Raw genomic sequence first — 24,516 nt, forward strand, 5'->3', positions numbered from 1 at the left:
TGAATAATATTTTTGTTAGCCGTTCAAAAAAAAAAAAAAAAAAAAAAAAAAAAAGCTTACACTACATGACATTTTGGTAATTATCATTGTTGTCACGAAATCAACAATGTACTTGTATAAAATTTAGGTCCCCGTACTCTTTTCAAAACACATTTATGTTTTATTACTAACATGTTATAAATATAAACTTATGTTATACTATTAACATGTTATGAATATGAATAAAATAATTGAAAAAGTTTACACAAACTAGAACTTTTGGAAAACTTTTGCTTCAACAACTTATCGGCTTGGCTACGAATAAAAAGGGGGTCGAAGGATTGGGAAAAAAAAATCATTAGGGTGGTGCTTATGGTGGTGGTTTAGAAGATATGGAAGGCTAGGAATGAGAAGACCTTCAACAATTATCATGTTTATTTCAACAGAAACACAGACATCATCAAAGAAAATTTGTATCTTTAGATTACAAGTACATCAAAATATTGTAATATCAATTGGCTAGATGGGTCGATTTTAATATTCGTGTTGTAATAGTATAACTTTCGGGTTCCATTTTTTTTGCTAACCAGTTTCTATAAATTTAACCCCGTTAAAAAACACTAATGTAGGAAAAACTAATTTGAAGGCAAAAGGTTAGCCGTTATCATTTATATATTTACTAGCCTAAGACCCCGCGAGCTTCGCGGGTGGCTAAACACCAACTAAACACATAAAATAATTTAAACGTAGAAGCGTTAAAGTGTGATTTGTTAAGCCTAATATTTTGAGACAGTTGAGCACGTCCCAATAGTACATCTACATAATGTTCGTTACAAATTAAGTTTTTGTCAACTAAACCTTCATGATGTTTTCATGATGTCTTCTTTAACTCCACTAACGCATCCATCATTTGACATTATCAATTCCAATCAGGACGACTTAGAATTTAAAGCTCTATTGCTAGATTATTAAAAAGAGTTAATTACTGTTTTCGTCTCTGTGGTTTGTCAAAAATCACTTTTCAGTCCATTAGTTTAAAAATTGCGATTTCAGTCCTTGTGGTTTCACTTTCGTAACCATTTCAGTCCACCTCGTAACCATTTCAGTCCCTGTACTTACAGAATAAATGGATTGAAATGGTTACGAAAGTGAAACCACAGGGACTGAAAATGGTCACGAAAGTGAAACCACACGTACTGAAATCGCAATTTTTAAACTAATGGACTGAAATAGTGATTTTTAACAAACCACAGGACGAAACAGTAATTAACTCAAAAGAGTTAATTACTGTTTTATATACATGAAATTAATTTGAAAAAAATAGATTCTTACTTAAGTGTAAGAACAACTCAAACGGGTTCTTAGAGATATCAACTGGTTGGCTACCCTCTAACACTTGATTTGCTATAAATCTCTTTTACTGTTATGGAAAAAAAAAATAAGGTTATAACCCGGAAATTTTCCGGATAGGAAAATTTAATTTATAACAAATAAAAGTATAAAAATAACACTTTAACATCTAAAGTATCATCTTCTCCTTTTCTCCATCATAAATTTTTAATTGGTTTCTTAAACTTTTTCTTGTTGTAAAGAGCCATAAAAACATACAAAAGCAAGAATGTAAAGTAAACGTCTATATTTAGAGCATTTACATTGGAACCTCTATTCTATATTATATAGAGAAAATAATAGAGGAAACAACAAAAATACCATCCCATTGGAATTTCTATAATAGAAAAAAAATTAAAGTAAAGTACACCTCTATATTTATAGGGTCACATACATTCAACCCTCAATATTATTATTCTGAGTGTGTAATATCTAATATGATTTTGAAAAGCTTCATTTATACCACAGCCTCACTAATTTTGAAAAGACCCATTTTTAAAAAAAGACTCATTTCAGCACAACATGTTTTAATCGAGTTAATCACAGGTTATCCTCTAAATATCTTTTGACATCTATACATAAAATAAATACAAACAAACCAATCATAAGTCCGTCTTTAAACAATTTTTCAAAGTTTACCTACTTGAGCAATTAGAGATAAATATAAAGCAAATCACCCGTTAAGTAAAAACGGTTGAAATTGCTTTTTTTTTTCAGTAAACCAAACTTTATTAATCACCAAAAGAGGCATACAAACAACAATTAAGCTTCCAAAAAAACACACTAAGATACATCCAAAATACTCTTACCCCATTACACATCCAATCACTTTAAAAAAATTTATCTATACACATACACTAACCAAAGTCTAAACCAGAGAAAGTGGACCAGATTGAGAGATTGACGCCTATCGATCTGTTAATCATCCACCAGAGAGTAGCCTCCTTAATGTCTTGCACTATTTTAGTTTGAAAAGCATCGACCCCTTTGAAGATCTTATCATTTATCCTTAACCATAGCCTTCATATTGTCATGAGAAATACAATATAAATCGGCATTTTTTTTTCGTGGGCGTATCCAGACTAATTCTACATACACAAACCTTCCAACATATTGATTTAGCAAAGATACGTGAAGCAAACAAAAGGCAGGAAGAGCAGCTTTTATATTTTTTTATCATACCTGTAATCATTTTATAAATAATGTTATACAAAATTACAGGAAGAGAAACTGTTATAGTTATTTTTTTTATAATATCAATCATAATGCTATACACACCTTGTCGTAGCTTAAACACATTTCTTCAGATCATGGCCCAATTTGATCAGATTCTAAAAAACGAAGAAAGATTATCATGAGATACTGTAAAACTGGGGTTTAGGATATAAACCATAAAAATAACAAATTAATTTAGATGATTAGCCTTGCAGAAAACCCAAATCGGGAAAGTTTACCTGAGTCGTTAACGAAAAAAACCAGACTCAGATTGGGTTACTCAAGCGGATATTAATCACTGGAATAAGATCGGGTATCAAACATAAGAGCACACATGAGTTGATTAATGGAACAAAATGGTGAGGAGAAGAATATACATCAGTGAATCGAATAGAGATCAATTTCCCATAGGATCCCATTTAAGATATATAGATATATAGATATAGATAAAGAACGGTGCAAGATATACCTTTCCTTCAACTTCTCATAGGATCCCATTCAAGAGTTCCTTGTAGGGGAAGGAGTCTGAAAGAAGCTCATCACCTAAAAATTACAAAACACAATTTGAATTAGATATGCAACTCGAGTACAAAAACAATAGTCAAAGAAGACTCGAAGCATCCCTAAAATTACAAATAATATAGTCAAAGCATCTCATAAAAAAACATCAAGATTTCAAAGCGTTCAAAATTTAAAATCAAACACAATAATGGTTTACTTCAAAATTTAAATTTAAAATAATGATTGACTTCAAAATTTAAAATTTAAAATCTGAAAATCAAATCACTAATATCCAATCCCGTAAATCAAGCAAACTTATTAAGAAAGTCTAACTTTTCAAATTTAAATTCAATTTACAGATTCGAAATTTAAAATCAAACACATTAATGGCAAACTTTCAAATTTAAATTTAAAACAATAATTGACTTCGAAATTGAAAATTTAAAATCAAACACAATAATCATTTACTTCAAAATTTAAATTTAAAATAATGATTAATAGTTCTTGAGTTCGATTCTTACAAGGGGGTTTTTCTATATTTATTGGTTTTCCTTCTGAATTGGTGTATAGGTATTATGCCTAGTGGAGATGAATATGATCAGATGGTTTCGCTGATGACATGATGAGAGATCCAATTTTGCCGTAAAAAAATATACTTATTAAAAGAATTATAAATTCAATTTGAATTTGATGATGTCATAATTGATCAAGATAACATATGGAAATGAAACACGTGACATGCTTACATCCCTACAATGGTCTATTTAATTTGGACAGGCTGGTCTATGTAGCAGTACTAGTACTCTATTATTTTATGCTGTCCAGCTGTTCTACCAGCTGGCAATTTTTGTCCTACGTGGATACAGTGACCTCTCAAATTCAACCTTGCCATGTTGGCATCTAAAAGTACACAAGATTCTTTAGGCTCTACTCAAGGTGTTACTAGAAACATATGTAATGTTTATCCACGACACTATGATAACAAGTAAGTAACTTTTACAAATTATTATTATTTTTATAGTTAATTTATTTTTATATCTACGTTCTAACGTTAACTTTAGTTAAAAAAATCAATTAACATTGTACAACAACAATTTTACTCTCTTAATAAAAAAATAAGACATTATTAAACCCAAAAAAACATGGGTTTTGTTATATGTTCATCATCTTCTCCATTATTTGAGAGGAAATAACAAAATTTGATCTTGTTAGGGGTGTTAAATGGTGTCAAAAACATCAACCCTAACCTAATCGGTGTTGACTTCATGGCTTGCTGGTTGGCAGATTGAAGTGTTTAACCCGAACATAACTCAAGTTTTTATCCGTGTCAAAAACATCAACCCTAACCTAACATATACCCACTTAAATCGTGTTACCCCAACACGACCCATTTAACTCATTTATCTAAATTTTTTAAGTGGGTTCACAGTAATGTGAGTGATCGTCAAATTGTAAACGAATTAATCAGTTGGCATGTTTTAGAAAACCGGGTTATCATAGTCATAAAACATGCATATGGGTCGACATGTTTAGTTAAATATGTTGGTAGGTCGACCTATTTAGTTTAGAGGGTTACACATGCCAACCTGAATACAACTTATTTAATTAAACAAGTCAACATGAAAACGTCACATTTTAAAATGTATTAGATATGATAATCCAAAACCTGATTATTTGTATCTTGTTTTGGTTTGTGTCGGAAATTGTCACCCTTACATCCCGTTGCTCATAATTTTTCATTTTGATGTGGGATCGAAGAAATTTGCAAAATCCCTGATAATTTAGTAGTGAAAAAAATTAAAATGACCGAATTGTCATTCTCTTTAACAGAAAAAATGGATAAAGTTGACCTAGTGGACTAAAATGACAATAGTGAAACCTTTTTGAACCCGCATGTGAAAAATGAAACCTTTAGACTAAACTGGCCAAATTGCCCAAGCCACAGGGACTAAAATGACATTGCCATTTAACTCTAATATAATTCAATGTCATTTTAGTCCCTATATTTATTTTTAGTAATTATTATTAAATATTATAATTATTATTATTAGTAATATATTATTAATCGTAGTTTTAGTATTACTTTTAGGTACTAGGGTTATAGTCAATGGCGGGTATTGAGTAACCCAGCCTTAGTTAGGCATGGACTGATCAACCATGCTTAAACAAGGCAACGCTAACAAATATCCAATCATGATAATGACTAGTAAGGTATCATTGCCTAACCTAGGATTATGTAATTGTGTCAGGACTCTGAGATAATACCTGGTCGTACTAGCAACTGTTAAACAGGTGAGTTATCATATTTGTGTATAAAACTATGATTGTATACTCGTTATGTCTGAACTGGTAATAATATAAGAATGTTGTAATGTGCAATTATCAGTAGGGGTATATTTGGATCCTTATATGCTTAATGGGACGTGTCGAAACTGGCTGAAAAGAGGATAAGGTTCCTCGTATGCATCATGACACTACCATTTCTATGCGATGGCCGGGTGGTTCGACAATCCCATTGCTGGTGGTTGTGAAAAGGTCATGAATTGCACAGGGTTGCCCTTGGCCCAAAATATCACAACCCATGTTGCATGCATGTCAATGTGTTGTTTTTATAAACTGTATAACATGAGGTCACCAGTATATAACTGGCATCGTTTGAGTATACATGTCAGGTAATCAATGAGACACTCTTAGGAATAGAGGGAAGACAACTGAGGTCTGAAGATCTATATGTTCCTAGATGTCGAATATTGTAAATAAATAAAGTGTTGTACTCCGACTAATATAAGTTTTAATAAACGTTCAATTTGCTTCTGTTGTAACTGTATCAATTCTACATAATCACCCGGATTACGGATGAGATATTACACAAGGTGTTACTATTTACAAACCACAAACAAAACCATTTTCATGAAAAAGTAGTAGTGTCCCTCACAACATCCCACGTGATTTACCAAGCATACTTTTGAGTTATTTACACATCTTAGTCTTGGTTAATTCATCAATTATGGTTTAACTAGACATTAACAACAGATCCAATTTCGCAGCTGATACAAAATCTTCATGTATATGTTTAATAAATTTCACTAAAAGATCAATTGACCTACGCTCAAATGGTTTTTACTTACGGGTAGTTTGGTTTACAGAATAGTTTTTTAAAGGAATTGAAAGTTGAATTGGAATTTTTACCTTCATGCACCGATAATTATACCGGTATTTTCGATATCAATACTGGTTGACACAAGCTTATCCAACTTAAAAGTAAAGAAGATAATATAATCATTAAAAAAACTATGTATTATTCTAATATTTAATTCACTATTCATTCTATTCTATTTTTAATTTTAAATTAATTAATTAATAATTTAATTTAATTTAAATTTAATTTAATATATGTAAAAAGTTAGGCATTTCACTATTATCCTTAAAAAAACACTTGTTAAAATAGTGGCAATGCCTCACATGGATGGTGGCATTTCACTATTATTCTTGAAAAAACAATTGTTAAATAGTGGAAATGCCTCCACATAGATGGTAGGAGAAAAATGGATTAGGATAAGACCAATGACATCAAACCATAAGGTGGAGCAACAATTATAAACATGCTAATAATTTTAGTAATCAACAATAATCATTTAGGCTATCTGCTTATTTGTTTTTTATATGTTCTCTAGTAATATTTTGGCATTATTTAGTTTGAGCTGCGGAACTCACAAACCAATCATTTCATTTTTGGCTTAATAATAACTATTACTAATAATCTTATTATTAAAAGATCTTTGAAGGATGGCATAGTGATAAACACAACTTTTTCTTTTTCGCAAACTACATTCCACGTGATCACATTACTTCACAAGGTATTAATAAGTTCCCATAAATTCATCTTTGGATTACAAGAAAAACTCTTTAAAAGCAATAAAAAGGATAGCAACATTCATTTGTTTTAGTATCATTTTCTTTATCAAATGTTTCTATTTCTTGATAGTCGATCCATAAACATAACTCAATATTTATGTTTAGTTTCTCTATTCCTTGAAATGATTTTTGGACTTATTGTATTCATTAATTTTTAGAGAAACATAATTTGACGAGGTATGTTACTTGACATGGCCCAAATGGGTACACGTTACCTATCGCCTTTTATGTTAATGTTTATTATTATTGTGCACTAACCCGCGAAGCCCAGCGCGTTGTAGTTTATACTACACTGGGCTGTGGGTTTGTAGAGACAACCCCGAACTGGGCCTGGCCCATTGAGGTTAGGGTTTCCCATATCTCCTATATAAGAAGGTCCCCACCCTTTATTAGGGCATGCAACATGGGGCAAACACTTTTGTAGCTGGAAATAGGGGATTCTTCCCCTACCGGCCGTCTCTACTTTCCCCACGTCTCTCTTTTCTTCTTATTTGCAGGTCTAGGATGAGACGGAGAAGACAAGGTGTGGCCATATCCGTATTCATCACCGTAAAAGCACCGACCCGCTCGGGTTTATTCTTTTTCACAATTACTTTTCAATACCTTAAATAGTGTAAAATCAAATTTAAAGAATAGGATTAGTATTTACATAATGGGAAAGGCAGAACGGTTATTCCACAACCGGACTGTGATACCGACCATGGATAGTGTTGTTTAGGACTGCAAACGAGCCGAACGAACACAAACAAGACCTTGTTTGTGTTCTTTTGTTAAGAAATATATGTGTTCACGCACTGTTCATGAACACTACCGAATGAGATTTTATGTTTGTGTTCGTTTGTTAAGGAAATGTACCTGTTCGTTTCGTTTGTGTTTGTTTGTTAACTTTAGGCAGCAACGAAAATGAACGTTGATGAACACAAATGAGCACAAACTTATGTTCAAGAACACAAACAAGCATTCAAGAACAAAAGATTTAATACACTGACACTTATTAAATATTTTATTTGACAAAGTTTTGAAATATAAAAACTAAAAACACTAACGAACTATGGAACACAAACGAACACGTTAGCGAACGTTCACGAACATATATGAACAAACATGACCTCTGTTCTTGTTTGTTCATTTAACTAAACGAACGAAATTTCTTGTTCGTGTTTGTTTGTTTAATAAACGAACGAACACAAACGAACTTCCCATCGAACGGTTCATAAACTGTTCACCGAATGTTTGGTTCGCTTGCAGCCCTAGTATTGTTAGTTTCTTTCACAATACATGGTTTCCAAGCTACTAGACATCGTCGATGTATGACTAGACCGTGACATTGATCGCGGTCTTGTTGTTGACCTTCTAGTAGAGAATTTGCGGTTGATGCAAGGTTCGTCTGTGGCTTGTTGATCTTTCATTTGTAGCATTGAGGAATTATATTTAGGAGGTGTTTGTTTTTTCTTTAAACATCTTCAAGGGAGCTGATGTCTGCAGGCGCGTAGACGTTACCCTTGAAGACTGTTTTTTAAACAGATCTGAACTAAACTTTTTTCATCTTAAAAAATAAGCTAAGGACCCCCTTCTTCAAACATTTTCACAAAAACCCTAATATACTCCTCCCTCATATACGCTTAAAACATCAGCCCTCTTCTCCTCGCCGCCGCTCCTCCTCCTCCGACCAGTTTTTCGGCGACCTCCCTCTTCTCCTCGTCGTCCGACGACCTCCCTCTTCTCCTTGCAGACAGTAAAAAACAAACAGTCTTATATTTTCAGCTTGCAGAGCTTCAGACCACATCTTCAGTTGCAGATATGAAAACAGATAAAATCAACTTGCAGACAATTTATGTCTGCAAAAATAAACTGCACCTTAGTAAACATACAAGTAGCTTAAAATAGCGTTAACTTTTATGTCTAGTTTTTTAACAAAACATTATATTTTGACATGTATGTACCAACACACATCAAATCCACTATATAAATGATGTTATTTTGTCATGGAGCCTTATTTTACGAAAGGGTGTGATATTAAGACTGGTGTGTGTGGTATAAAGCTCATAGGGGCTTTGTCATACAAGATCAGCGTCACGTATACGTCATGTCATATAAGGGGCTTTGAAGGCCCTTTCTTTAACTTGCATGAAATGGTTTAAAACCCCTATCATGATTACCTAATTATCTGTTTTTTTTACTTTATATTTTTTAATTTATATACCCTTTTTCTTTAAAACAAAATTAAAAAAAACATAATTTCAATAAAATAATTAGAAGATTCCAAACTACTTAAAATAAAAAACTACAAAGTTACTTAAAAAAACAACCAGCATAAAAATAAATATAAAAGCCTACTAAAAACTACATATATTTTGCTCGGATTTTTGCCTTACGAGCCTCTAAAATGTCAAACCCCAACCGATGGCGGAAAACATCGAAGTGAGACGAAAACAAGATTGCAAGACACTTCGAAACGACTATTTGCGACAAGTATTTAATAACCAAAATTTCATTTCATTTCTAAAACGGAAGTACGTTGTTTGGAAACAAACTACAATATATTGCAACAAGGAAACGAAATACAAAACATGTACTAAATTCTAGTCGTCCTACTAGGTTTCGTTCAACGTCTCATCATCAAGTTTCTACAATACATATTAAAGTACATGTCAACACATAAAGTATTGATGAGCATACAAGTTTGATTTACTAGCATAAGTATGAAAATGATTAAATGAATTCACATGGCATAATCGTAATCTAAGACATATCATAACAATACTAGCATACATCTCCTACTTGTCAACCCAAAGATTCTCGCTACCGTAATCTTGTCGTCGCAACGACACGAGCGTTTTTGTATAAGTTAACATGACCTCAAGAATACGGGCGGTGTGTTATTCCTATAGCCAAAAGGAGGCTCGTACGAAGTTAATAACAAGTATAAAGCAAATAAGTATTCTAGCATGTATGAGTTATAGAATCACGTATCAAGCATGTATATCGGATTGTTTGTTTGTGTCAAGCATGTTTGTAAGTGATTGTGTGAGTTTGATAAATTATGTGTATTGTACCCAAAAGTGTTAAAAATAAAAGGGGGTCATGTACACTCACGGTTTGCAAAGCTTTCCAAAGGAACGAGAGTTGACGAGTCGTTGAGGTGGAGCACCAAAGTTGCCCTATATTGGGGAAGCGAAGACGTATGAGTATTTGGAGTTTGTAACGAGTTTGGATTCGGAATTAAGTATAAAAGTATATGTGTAACGAAAGTATATCTTGTCTAGATACTCGTTTTGTCACTAAGTTTTCAGGTGTTTTCATGGGTCCTAACTCGTCCATTAGAATCACAAACGAGGAGTCTAGAAATGAAGATAATATAACCTAAGTCCTTGACATCTAACCATAACCCTATTAGCATCAAGAATTCGGTTAATATATATATATATATATATATATATATATATATATTATATTTTATAGTATAAGTTATAGTTATGTCCATCATGTACTATCATGTAAGTCAATCATGGAGATATGATGATTTCCATCCAATAAACCTCATTGTATGATTCACCAAAGCACAAAGTCACAAATATAGTTGATGACTCGGTTGGTCATGAATAAAATGAAAATTCAACTAACTAGTCTTGCTAAGTAGCCAAATAAGAACAACTCGGACGTGTCATACCCGACATGGCAAATGTTGGAGGCGAGGCGGGATTATCTTACTTTGGTTCTTGGAAGCTACTTAGGTATTCTTGCCACTAAAACAAGAGAGGTAGCAGAACAAGTTTGGAGAGCCATAGCTTCCGTGGTTCACACTTACACATACACAAGTCTTCCAACATTGAAGATTGGAAGCTTGGATGGTTTCAACACTTAGAACATTTTGGGAAGAATTTTAAAGGGATTTTAAGCTTGCTTCTTGGTGGAAATCAAACACAGCACAAACCCACAACTATGAGCTTAGTTAGGAGCTTGGTAGGTACAAGATTACACCAATTTTCAGTCAAAATATACAAGAAATAAGAAGTAGAATCAAAAAAAAAAATTTAAAACACTACTTTGGACCTCAAATATGGTGAGGTTCCACCTTAGTTTGCCATGAAAAACTTGTGGAAACCTTCCTAGAGGTTATCCAAGTAGTTTAGAAGAAGAAAGCTTAAAGAATGTAAAAGAAAGTGTGTTGAAAGCTCACTTGAACACTTAAAACTTTCTGCCAAGAACTTGAAGATTTGAGAGAACTTAAGAGAGTTTGTAAAGTGTGGAGGAGTTGTAGAAGTGATGTATATATGGGGCATGTTTGGCTAAGCTTTTTGAAACAACTTACTGACTTATTGGCTTTTTGGAAAAGTCAGTGTGGAGTGACTTATTGACTTATTGGCTTTTTCCCCTCACATACACCCTCATTGCCAAACATCATTTTAGAGCTTATGACTTTTCAAAAAGTCAATAAGTCAATAAGTTGTTTCAAAAAGCTTACCCAAACATGCCCATAGTTGGGGATTATGGTTTGGGTTAAAAGAAGGTTGGAAGGTGATTGGAGGAGAAGGGAGATGGAAAAAAAGGTGAAATTCGCGCTTTTTTAAACTTCCTGTCCACCCAAATTCGTAGGTTACGACTTGCAGGTCGTAGGCTAAGAATTGGTTGGCCTGTTTAAATTTTATTTTGGGCATTTTAAGGGATATATAAGTGTGTGAATATCAAGAATGTATATGAGTATGATTCCGAATATAATTAAACATTAAGTATAATTCGGTTTCATATATAAAGCATGTATTCGAGATTTATTAAGTATCATGTATTTATGCATAAACAAGTGTGAATAAAAATGTATTTCCACTATGATTAACACCTCGAATTGTGATATTGGAATCGAAATACGAATGTAAGGTTTCTAAAAATAGGATACGAATACGAACTTTCTAAAAATAGGAATACAGAAATATGAGGAGTTATATAAAATTACCTGGTCCGCCTCCGGTAGGTTGGAAAAGTCTTTCTCGAGAAACTTCATATCTTTCTAGATTTGTTTCTCCATTTTAAGTTCATTCTCCTTTCCTTGATCGAGAGAAGCCGCTTGAGTCTGATGTGCGTAAGTGCGATATATTTTTGATGTATATTTTAAGCCCTTTTTACACTTTTAGCCAAGTTTTAAATTTATAAAACACGATATTTACTAACACTAAACACACATATGGGGAAGTGCACCCATCGTGGACGTAGTATAGTGTTGGTAAGATACCGAGGTCGTCCAAGGACACAAGAGCTTTTAGTACCGGTTTATCCTCAACGTCTAATCAAATCAAAATGTTAGAAAAGGTTTTTTAACTAAGAAAATAAAAACTAACTAAATGCTGAAAAATAAAAATAAAATAAAAACAGATAGACAAGATGAATCACTTGGATCCGACTCGTGTATTAGTATAACCTTTGATTATTTTCGCACTTTTGCACTTGTTTAAGAGATTATCTTAGTTATTGTAGTAGGCCCCTCTTTTGAAGGCGACGTTACCCTCAACCCAGTAGTTTGAGTCAGCAAGGATACAATCCTAAAGGGTTGGATTATTGGAAGATAATGAATTAAGTTATTAATGCAAATTATGGTAGGCCCCGCTTTTGGCGGTGACGTTACCCTCGGCTAAGTAGTCTGAGTCAGCAGGGATACAGTCCTAAATAGCCCGGTTATAGTATTAATAATAGTTAACTTATGAGGGGGTCAAAGAGTTTGGATCCCCGCCATGCAATACCTATGGGCATTGAAGGAGATCCTACTAAATTTGACCCAGGTCCCTTGCAGGACCTCTAAACGCTGAACAAGGGCAAGACCCTTACCAAACCGTTCCCTTAACCCCCGACCAGGTAGCCAACATACCTCCATGTAGACCGTGGAGATATGAATGGTGAAAATATTTTATTTTATATAGACAGTAAAATAAAGCCAAGACACCACGGACAAACGATAAGGAAAGATCACCTTCAACATAAGCAACTAGTTATTAAAGTCATTAATACAAAACCAAATAAAAAGTGCAAAAGATTAAAAATCAAAAGTATTATACTAAACACTTGTCTTCACCAAGTGATGTAAGAGACTTAGGTAAACATGGCATTGATTGTCAAGAACTCTTACGATCAATCTTGGATCCCGAGACGACTCACACACTCTATGATGGACAATGGATGATGGTGGTGGATGATGGTGTTGTGATGGTGGTGGGTGGTGGATGAAGTGTGAGAGAGGTGGTGTGCCAAGGGATGAGTTGAAATGGCTCCAAGCACTCCTATTTATAGGCTGAACAGAAGCCTGGGCACGGCCCCGTGCCCGCTGGGCACGACCCCGTGTCCGTCTGACACTCTCTCTCTTCATTAATTGTAATTCGCAATTACAATAAATGCGCCTGCAGTATTCTGACCACGCCCCCGTGTCCGCTGGGCACGGCCCCGTGGTGGGCAACAGAAGCTTCTATCACTTTTGTCTTTTCTGCCAGGGCTGACCATCCTGGACACGGCCTCGTGCTTGCTGAGCACGGCCCCGTGTTGAGCTGGACACGCCCCGTGTTGAGCTGGGCACAGCCCCGTGTTCAGCTGGGCACAGCCCCATGCTCAGCTGGGCACAGCCCCATGCTCAGCTTTCTTCTTGTTTTTGCTTTGGGAGATGCTGTCGAGGAGTCGGGCATGCCACGTTTCTTCCTTTTGTTTGTATTTATGTTGGATTTGGCTGTATTTTTGCTTCTTTTGTTCATTTAAGCTCTTTTAACCCTGAAAATACAAAAGGAAGACAAAAGCACACTTTTTCCAACATTAGTACTTAAAAAGGGTTAGTTTTATGCCTCATTTGATGTAATTTATATGTTGCATTTCACACACATCAAGTCTATCGTCGAACTCGTCCAACCTTGACGGGCCATCCGATGGTGTTGAAGAGGAGGTGACTCGTGCTCGTGCTGCTGCCTGCTTCTATCCCTACCCTTTGGTCGTGGCAGCTCTTGCGGTTCCCCAAAATTCAATTCATCCTACTCGTCGTTTAAGTTAATAGTAGTACGAGCATCGGACTCGGATGGTTCGCTTGTCGTTATTGATATGGACCGTTTTGACCTATGGGCCGTTGGGTCAAACGGTGGTACAAGACGCCACTTTGGAGATTTGCGTAGAAGCTCCCATGAAGGTAACATCATAAACGGATGGCCATGATACATTCTATATTCAGTGTGGGGGCGGTCATGATGTCCACGTACAGTGTCTTCTTGTATAATTGTTGACAAGGCTATTGTGTATGTTGTTGAAGTTGTTAACCTTAGCGCGCATTACGGTCTACCTGCCTGAAAACAAATCGGTCGTACGATATTCACCACGACCCATTGCGGTGAAAAACTTCTCACGTATACGCCTCTAAAAGACGAATATATCTTGGTTGGTTGCTATAATTTGGAAAAAAAATTAGTAGCAACAAAATAAAAATAAAAATATTTTTATAGTTAATGAGAAAAAAATTACAAACAATAGGAATCCTCCGACACGTCGAGCCATGCTTGTGACAATGCAAGTTCTTCGGTAGGCGTTCACATCTCGATTGTTTTAGGAGCACGTTCTTTATTCTCGCCTTCTTACAGTGCCTTCTCGTTTGTCCACCTTTTGAGGAAGTGGGTTGGGTTTCGGGTATGTTTTGTGTTTGGGGAAAAATGTTGACGCGGAATAGTATCCAAAAAAAGGGAAGCGGTGGTGGCGTTGTCGGATGAGGGGAGGTTGGGGTGCTAGGTGGCATCGGATAATACCAAATTTCACCCGTTCGCGGGTCTCTTCGTGTCACACCCCTAATTTCCACGTGTCACCGGTGGGCCCGGTGGGGGAGTATCGTAACGTAGTTGATATCATCATAGTCAAACAACACAAATTATAATGCACAGCGGAAGCAAAAAGATAGATTTATTTCAACCAAACAAAATGTAATATCCAAGTATCACAATGTAGCTGAAATAGATCCACAGGCGGATCAAAATAAGAAGGAGAATTGTTCAACAGATAAATGGCATCCAAGCTTGCGAGACTTTAACGATGCTAAGGAGTGGCCAGCCTATTACGTGTAGAACCTGCACTTAATATTTTTGGTGAAAATACGTCAGTTTACACTGGTAAATACAATTTAACTGAGTCATTGAAAACATTTTAAAAATTGATTTGAATGCACTTGGCACTAAACTTTTTATAACTTGGGATAATTAATCAAATTTAATCTTGTAAAAGAATTATATGTTTGTTATGCGTTTAGTCGCTTGGTTCGTGCCGGGTTTAAGATTAATAGACACACCACATAGTATAAATACGAGGTGGGAAACAAACGGATTATACCTTAATAAATATGGACACATTGTCGGGTGTACGCCTACACCCGCGTGTCAAGGTCGTGGCCATTTCATGAATGATGCCAAGGATATCCGGGACATGGTCATTAAACTCCCAAAGGCGTAAAACAAACAAAACCAATTTTCAAACGGGTCATCTTGATAATACTTAACCATTAATCGATTAAGGTCAAATACCCGACCAAGCGGTATTTTATATACCGTACCCCAATCCCGTATAAGGGAAAATAAGTTAAAAGTATTTACCTGAGCAAGTATAAACCACAACAAGCAAGTGCAAGTATCTTTTACTGGGTCTCCTATTCTGGAACGAAGGTTTATAATAACCTATTAGAATCCTAACGGGTCTTTAATTTAGTCTAAGCTTAGACCGGTTAGTTTCAAGGAATGAATACAGTTTAATCGCGCGGAAGGCAAAAACCGGTTTAGAATGTGGCCTTGACCCGATAAGCTTGTATGCTTGCTTAATATGGGTAACATAATCACAATCTGGATTTTGAGACAAAAATGATATGGTTTGACCTATTTCGGCTAATATGTGCAAACTAGTTACATAAGCCGATCCGAACGCGAAAGTGCGTAACGGGTAACCATATAAATCATATACAAGTTTCCTGAGATTATATGCACTATATATGTTGTGATATCAGTAATATATGTCATATTATGCCCAAAATAATTTTTAACTCAAACTATGCCTCATGAGGGCATTTTGGTCATTTTAAAGGGTATAAAAGAGTTAAACTAGTAACCTGAGTTACATATCTGAATAAATCAGTAAATATACCTAGTTTACTATGTTATAACAGTATAGTATAAAATATATGTGAATTTTATTAATTATAACCATCTTATGCACCGAAAGGGCATTTTGGTAATTTCACATAAGCCTAAAAGGTCAAAACTGGAAACCTGAGTTTGAAACCTTAGTTTACTGTTATAATATAAAATTTTACTAAATATATCAGTAGGTATCAACTCTTATATATATATACTAGTTTTGATACATACTATGTCGTAGAAATGCCTAAAAGGCGATTTGGTGCCATTTCCGGGTTTTGAAAGAAAAGCTGATATTTTTATAATTCCAGAAGGCTCAAAATAATATATTTAACATAATAAATCAGTAGAAAAAGGTTTGAGGTCTAAAGGATTTATAAAACTCATTTTATAGCCTTAAAAGGGCATAACCGGCAATAACCGAATTAAGCTAAAAACTCTGAGTTATGCTCAGCCTAAAAATAATTTAAAAATCTCTAAAAATCCCAAAATATTATTATATATCAGTGGTTATAAAGTCTGATATAAAAATTTGGGTTTAGATAGGCTATATGCTAAATAATTACTAAGAAAGCTTCTATTTGCGCTAATGAGCATAACTCTTAATCTAGACCTCAAACTGATGTCAAATTTTAGGTACAAGTTTATAATTCAGTAACTAAGATGTCTACCCCTTTATATTTTCAAAAATATATTTTATGGACATTTGGGCATAATGGTCAACATATGGGCATTTAACGGAAACTTGCATAATAATTAGACAACTAGTGAACCAAGTCGTATAAACACAAAGGGTTATACTAACATGTAACTAGGTCCAAAAGAAGCTTTAAGGCAATCCTAAACTTGGCCTAAACGGGTCAGAACTGAAAGTCAAAGCGAAAGTCAAACTATGCGACTTTCGGTTCCAAACCGGGTCTAAACTGAAAATTGTCGAGTTGAACACGTTTAGACATGTTCTTACATTAATTACCAAGTTATATTAATGATCAAACAGGTTGCATGTATCCTACATTGCTAATTATGAGTTAATTTGGATTTAAGCATTATGTTGACTTTTTAAAGTAAGCTTTGACTCGACAATTATCATGGTTAGAGTGGGAATCTGGAAATACCCTTTTAAGGGTTTGTTACCCACATAATTACCTACTTATAGGTATTTTTAATTCAAGATTTGACTGAGTAATTATTGACTAGTCTCGAAGTCAAACCTTAATTACGATGGTTTGACTTTTAGCTAATTAACTAAGCTAAAACGGATTAGAAAGGACTAAGGATACTTACAAGAGTCCTAACTATGCTTAGGGACCACTAGGAAGGTTGCTTGCTGTCCAGAGAGCTCCAGAGATGTCTTGAACAAAAATTGCAAGTGAGCAAGTCCTTTTGTCACAACTCAAGTCCTTATATAGTGAACAAGGAAGCTCAAGATCAAGACATGGAAGTCTAGGATGGTTACAAGATCATCCCAGGTGTCCCTAATAAGCTAAATACTGCCTACCAAGTCTCTGGTTTCGAAAACCATATCACTAAGGCGGTGCAACAGGCTGAACAGGCAGCTGTCCATTTTCTGCTGCCAGCGACAGGCTTACGGACCGTAAGCCTAAGTCTTTGCGGTCCGTATGCTCCTCTTGCAGACCGTATGCTTGGACTGTTGAGGTCCGTAACCGACCCTTGCTGAAATCGCCCAGGTATGCACCTTACGGACCGTAAGCTTAAAGCCATACGGTCCGTAACCGATGGCCAGAAGCCAAAAATCTTGCAAACTTCTAAGTATTGACCATGGAATTGTGTAAACTCCGAATTCTCATGCCTTTCCTGCAGTTGGAGGGTCCCTTGCTCAGCCATTGCATGCTTTGCATGCCCTTACACTATTTGGCCTCTTGTGTCAAGTTTTTGAAAGTGTCGGAACATAGGGACATGAATTCTTATTAAGTTTAATTTCTTAGAACAAGAATCCAACTTTCAAATGTTTACAACAATATTCTAGAAATCAAAATTTTCCCATATAAAATGGAATTTTATTTATTTAAAACAACCGGCTAATATCAGATGTTTATCGAGACGATTCAAGGATCTTGGGATTTATAACTTGGGTCGATCAGAGGTATTTTTAATAACATGTCGCCCTTTGGTCGCTCAGAGGTAATTTAATAACATGTCGCCCTTTTTAAATCCTACCACACATCTTAATTTGATCCGGGTTCCTGACACGTCTGTCTTACATGACACGTGTCTTTATTTTATTGGGTATGATTTTACGAGGTGTTACATCCCCACCCCCTTAAAAGAAATCTCGACCTCGAGATTTACGGAAACAATTGAGGGTATTTTTCTTTCATTGTGGACTCTAACTCCCACGTATATTCGGGACCTCTACGAGCATCCCACTTTACCTTGACAATAGGTACATACTTCCTTTGAAGCTTCTTTACCTGTCTATCCTCAATCGACACAGGTTTTTCTACAAATTTCAGGCTCTCATCTATGTGCACATCTGCGTGTGGTATGACTAGCGATTCATCGGCTAGACATCTCTTTAGATTGCAGACGTGGAATACATTATGAATACCACTAAGCTCTTCAGGTAAGTTTAACTTATAAGCCACTGACCCAACACATTCGATGATCTCGAATGGTCCTATATACCTCGGGCTTAACTTACCTTTCTTGCAAGATCGCATCACTCCTTTCCAAGGTGATACTTTGAGCAAAACTTTATCACCAACCTCAAACTTGAGAGGTTTTTGCCTCTTATCAGCATAGCTCTTCTGCCTATCCCGGGCAGCTTTTAGGTGGTCACGTATTTGGACAATCTTGTCCGTTGTCTCAAAGACTATATCAGAACCTGTTAATTGAGTGTCTCCTACTTCTGCCCAACAAATGGGCGTTCTGCACTTTCTACCATATAATGCCTCAAAAGGAGCAGCCTGAATGCTGGTATGGTAGCTATTGTTATAGGAGAACTCGACCAATGGTAGATGCCTATCCCAACTACCACCTAGATCAATCACACATGCACGAAGCATGTCTTCCAGGGTTTGAATGGTACACTCGCTCTGTCCATCCGTCTGAGGATGGTAAGCCGTACTGAAGTTTAAGCGCGTGCCCAAAGACTGTTGGAAACTTTTCCAAAAGTGCGACGTGTATCTGGTATCTCTGTCAGAGATAATAGCCACTGGTACTCCATGTAGAGACACAATCTTATCAACGTACAGTTGGGATAACATGTCAGAACTATAAGTCTCTTTAATGGGTAGGAAATGTGCTGACTTAGTCAGTCTATCAACTATGACCCATATAGTATCATTTCCTTTCTTTGTCTTTGGCAGTTTGGTGATGAAATCCATCGTCACCATTTCCCATTTCCAAGTGGGAATTTCTGGCTGTTGTAGCAAACCTGACGGCTTCTGATGCTCGGCCTTGACTTGAGCACACGTCAGACATTTAGCTACATGGGTAGCTATAGACTTCTTCAAGCCTATCCACCAATAGTTTTCCTTTAAATCCTGGTACATCTTATCAGCTCCAGGATGGACGGAATATTTAGAACTGTGGGCTTCCTGAAGGATGATATCTCGAAGTCCTCCATGAACAGGAACCCATATTCGTCCGTTTAACCTTAAAATTCCGTCTTTACCATAGGATAACTGTTCTTCAGTTACTCCTAAATTTTCCTCAGGATAATTAGCTTCTAGCACGGCTTCCTTCTGTGCAGCTAACAATCTTTCATTCAAGCTATTTTTGATTTCGATGCTCTTGGCATTGATCCTTATCGGCTTCACTCTCTCTTTTCTGCTCAAGGCATCTGCGACTACATTAGCCTTTCCTGGATGGTATCTTATTTCACAGTCATAATCGTTCAGAGTTTCCATCCAGCGTCGCTGCCTCATGTTCAAATCCTTTTGATTGAACAGATGCTGAAGGCTTTTTTGATCAGAATAGATCACGCACTTAGTTCCATACAGATAATGCCTCCAAAGCCTAAGTGCGAATACAACGGCACCCAACTCCAAGTCATGGGTGGTGTAATTCTTCTCGTGCACCTTTAGTTGTCGCGAAGCATAGGCAATGACCTTGCCTTTCTGCATTAACACACAACCATTCCGGTGTGTGATGCATCACAGTAAACTACAAACTCTTCAATCCCATCAGGCAATGTCAATACAGGAGCATTGCTCAACTTTTGCTTCAAAATATCGAAAGATTCTTGCTGCTTAGGCCCCTAATTGAACTTGCTATTCTTGCGAGTGAGAAGAGTGAGGGGTGCTGCAATTCTTGAGAAGTTTTCAATAAAGCGTCTGTAGTATCCTGCCAATCCTAAGAAACTGCGAATTTCCATAGGCGTCTTCGGCTCTTGCCAGTTCATGACAGCTTCTACCTTAGCGGGATCTACTTGGATACCACGCTCACTCACAACATGTCCAAGGAATTGGACTTCTCGAAGCCATAACTCACACTTAGAAAATTTGGCATAGAGCTTTTCTTGTCGAAGCAGCTTAAGAATACATCGAAGATGTTTCTCATGGTCAGCTTGACTCTTCGAGTAGATGACAATGTCGTCAATAAAAACGATGACAAATTTATCCAGATAAGGCTTGCACACGCGATTCATGAGATCCATGAATGCGGCAAGCGCGTTAGTGAGCCCAAAAGGCATCACTAGGAACTCGTAATGACCATAACGAGTCCTAAATGCAGTTTTGTGTACATCTTCATCCTTGACCTTCAATTGATGGTAGCCTGACCTTAGATCGATCTTGGAAAAGTAGCTTGCTCCTTGTAGCTGATCGAACAGATCGTCGATCCTGGGCAAAGGATACCTATTCTTGATAGTGACCTTATTAAGCTCACGGTAATCAATGCACAATCGCATCGACCCATCTTTCTTCTTGACAAATAAGATTGGTGCTCCCCATGGAGAAGAGCTAGGTCTAATGAAACCTTTGGCTAACAAGTCATCTAACTGCGTCCTTAATTCCTTCATTTCTGTTGGTGCTAATCTATAAGGCGCTCTTGCAATAGGTGCTGCTCCTGGAATGATGTCGATTCTGAATTCTACTTGTCTATCTGGTGGCAAACCAGGTAGTTCTTCTGGAAAAACTTCGGGGTAGTCAGAGATGACTGGAATATCATCAATCTTGGGTTTCTCCTCATCAATGGTCACCTGTGCCTTATAAATGACACAACCCTTCTTCAAACATCTGGATGCCTTTAGCATAGTCACTTGCTCAGGCAATCCATGCTGAGTATCTCCTTGAATGGTAAGTGGTTCACCAGACGGGGTCTTGATCACCACTTGCCTCTTGTTGCACACAATCTGGGCTTGGTTATGCGATAACCAATCCATACCTATCACTACATTGAAACCGGCTAACTTAAATGGAAGGAGGGACAAAGGAAAAGAGTGGTTCCTAATGGATATAACACACCCATCTAACACAGTCGAAACTGTTTCCATGGTCCCATCAGCTAATTCCACCTCATAATTCACACTTAAGGTTTTAACAGGCAATCTTAGCAACTCACAAAACTTATTATCTACAAAGGATTTATCTGCTCCAGAATCAAACAATACTCTTGCGAAACATCATTAATGAGAAACGTACCAGTTATGACGTCGTTCTGGATGGCCTCCTGAGCATTCATTTGAAAGACCCTAGCGTTGGTCTTTTTCCCTTCCTCAGCTTTCCTTGCTAGTTTTGGGCAGTTGGTCTTGATATGCCCTTTTTCATTGCAACTATAGCAAGTTGCATCCTTCAGCTTTTTGCACTCAAGGGTCTTGTGCTCAGAGGACTTGCAAATCCCACATGCCTTCGGCTGGGATTGGGACTTCTGTTCATATCTGCACTTCCCGAAATGGTGCTTCTTGCAAATCTTGCACTTGGGCCTATCACCTGATTGCTGATCACCCTTCTTAGATTCAGACCCCTTCTTGCGGTCATGGTTTCCTTTGTGCTTCTTGCTCGACCGACGTGAATTATCATCTTCACGTTTCCTTTTCTCCGCGTCAGTATTTCTCAGTGATCTCTGTCTCACTGCATCCAGTGTGAGGGACAGAGATATATCAGCTGCGGATCTGAATGTAGCGGGCCGAGAGGCCTTCATGCTTGCTTTTATTTCTGGGGCCAAACCCCCAATGAAACGTGCAATTCTTTTGGGTTTCGGGGTCACAAGGTACAGAACCAATCTTGACATGGTGTTGAAGCTTGTGAGATAAGCCTGGCAATCCAGGTTCTTCATGACCAGAGATAGAAAATCAGACTCTATATTTTCAACCTCATGCTGAGGGCAGTAATTTTCTTTGATAAGAGCAACAAATTGCTCCCATGACATGTTGTACAATGGAACTTTTCCCGAAGCATGAATTAATGATCTCCACCATGCTAGGGCTTCACCCTTAAATGACTGGGATACAAACTTTACTATGTCCCTTTTAGCACAACCACTAATGTCCACCACAGTGTCCATTTCATCTAGCCAGGTCATGCAATCCACAGCGCCCTCTCCCCCAGTAAAGTCTCGGGGTTTGCACGAAACAAAGTACTTGTATGTGCAACCCTTGGCGCGGGATGCATCATCGAACACTATCTTCTTAGGGTGAACACTGTTCTCATTTGATGAGTGTCGATCATCATCCTTCTTAGGTTTAGGCTGGACAGAGGGTGGTTTGCTATGAGCCTCAGAATGGGTTTTTGGCTTGGAATGAGGGGTAGACAGGGTTCTACTTTGGGTCCCATAGGACTCACTGTTCTGCCTCTCCAAAGCTTTTGTAACAGCGTTGTCCACTAGTGCTTGCAATTCCGCACCCGTAAACTGGATTCTAGCGTTATCGTGGTTTTCCACCGGATGGCTATTTACTTCATCCGACCCAGCCATGTAGCTTCAATTGCTATATATAAAAATAATGGGTAAGGTTTTATTTAAGAGTTTTTACATCATTTTATATTCCATTAACCATGGTTTTAAATTGCCATTTTAGGTAATTTGCTATAATTTTAGGATTCTTATCATTACCCTAAATTTTAAATTAATAATAGCACATAAGGCCTAGTCACAAGGACAATTTGATCTAATTATAAACCAGGATCTTATAGTATCCAGGTGTTTAGGTTCGAACCACAGTTCATCACCTTTTCTTGACAGGGAGTCGTGAGCTACCACTGCCCTTAGTCCCGGAGGACATTTAATTATTGCCCACAGGCACTTCGTCCACAAGGAGCGGTTATATAATTAAGGTAATTTAAATTAACCCTTTTTAAAAGATGGCCTGTGTGACTTTACTGATTCACAGTTTGCCAAGAATGTTAACATACTCAGAGATGTTAACAAAATTTGGAATCCTTTGGACAGGTTCTACCGTCTTGGCCATGTCTACAATGACACGTGGCTAGGTTTTACCCCCAAGATTCATTTAATGGTTAACGCAGAGCAATCCTAAATTGAGATGTTAAATTGGATCTAAATCTAATTATGGAACTGCCATCTTGGCCTTGTCTTAAGATGACACATGGCTAGGTCTTGTCCTTTTTAGATTTTTGCCATTTTAATATAATGTTAGATCTCTTAATAAAAAGTTAATTTCATTTATGTTATATTTCATGATTATGCACATAATAATTAATAAGCAAAACTGAAAATTTAAATCAAACATCTCATTAAGATTTAAACAGTACATCTTGCCCTAAACGGGACTTCTACAAAATAACATGCCCACGCAGGGGCGAAAGACAAACAATTAAACCCACGCAGGGGTCAACTAAAAGACATGCCCACGCAGGGGCAGAATACAAAAAGACAAGCCCACATAGGGGCTGAGTACAGAAACAAAAAGTCCACGCAGGGACTGATTACAACTAAACAAATAAACAACAAAGGTCTTTAATGACCCCTTCTCTTGGACTTCCCTTTGAGTAGGTCCGACAGACCCTTGAAGAAGCCTCGGTTGTTCTCCCGTACCGTTCAAATTTCCTCTTCACAGTGGTCCAATCTATCGAGGACCTCCTGCTGGCGCTCCGGCGGGATCAGCTGCGGCTGCGGCGGCTGATACAGAGGTTGAGGAGGTGGCGGACGCTGGTACCCATAAGTTGGGTAACCAGTGGTCCAAAGACCACCATAAGGTCCTTCTGGGTGACGAGCATTGTAGTCCCATGCCTCCTGGTATGGGTCCACATTAGCATAGTCGTAGTGGGTATGAGCTGGTTGCTCAAAAGGGTTATACGCCGCTGAACCGGCGTAGGCAGGGATTGGGTTATCAAAACCCACTGGTGGCGCCATAGGCGCAGAGTTGATCTCTGGAACGGGGTTTGATAGACCCCCTATCTGCGGATCTTCTTTTTCTTGGAGTGGCGGATAGTGACTGCCACTCGATGGCTGGGGGGTGCTGACGCGGACT

Source organism: Helianthus annuus, chromosome 16 (assembly GCF_002127325.2).
Source record: "Helianthus annuus cultivar XRQ/B chromosome 16, HanXRQr2.0-SUNRISE, whole genome shotgun sequence".
Taxonomy (NCBI): Eukaryota; Viridiplantae; Streptophyta; class Magnoliopsida; order Asterales; family Asteraceae; genus Helianthus; species Helianthus annuus.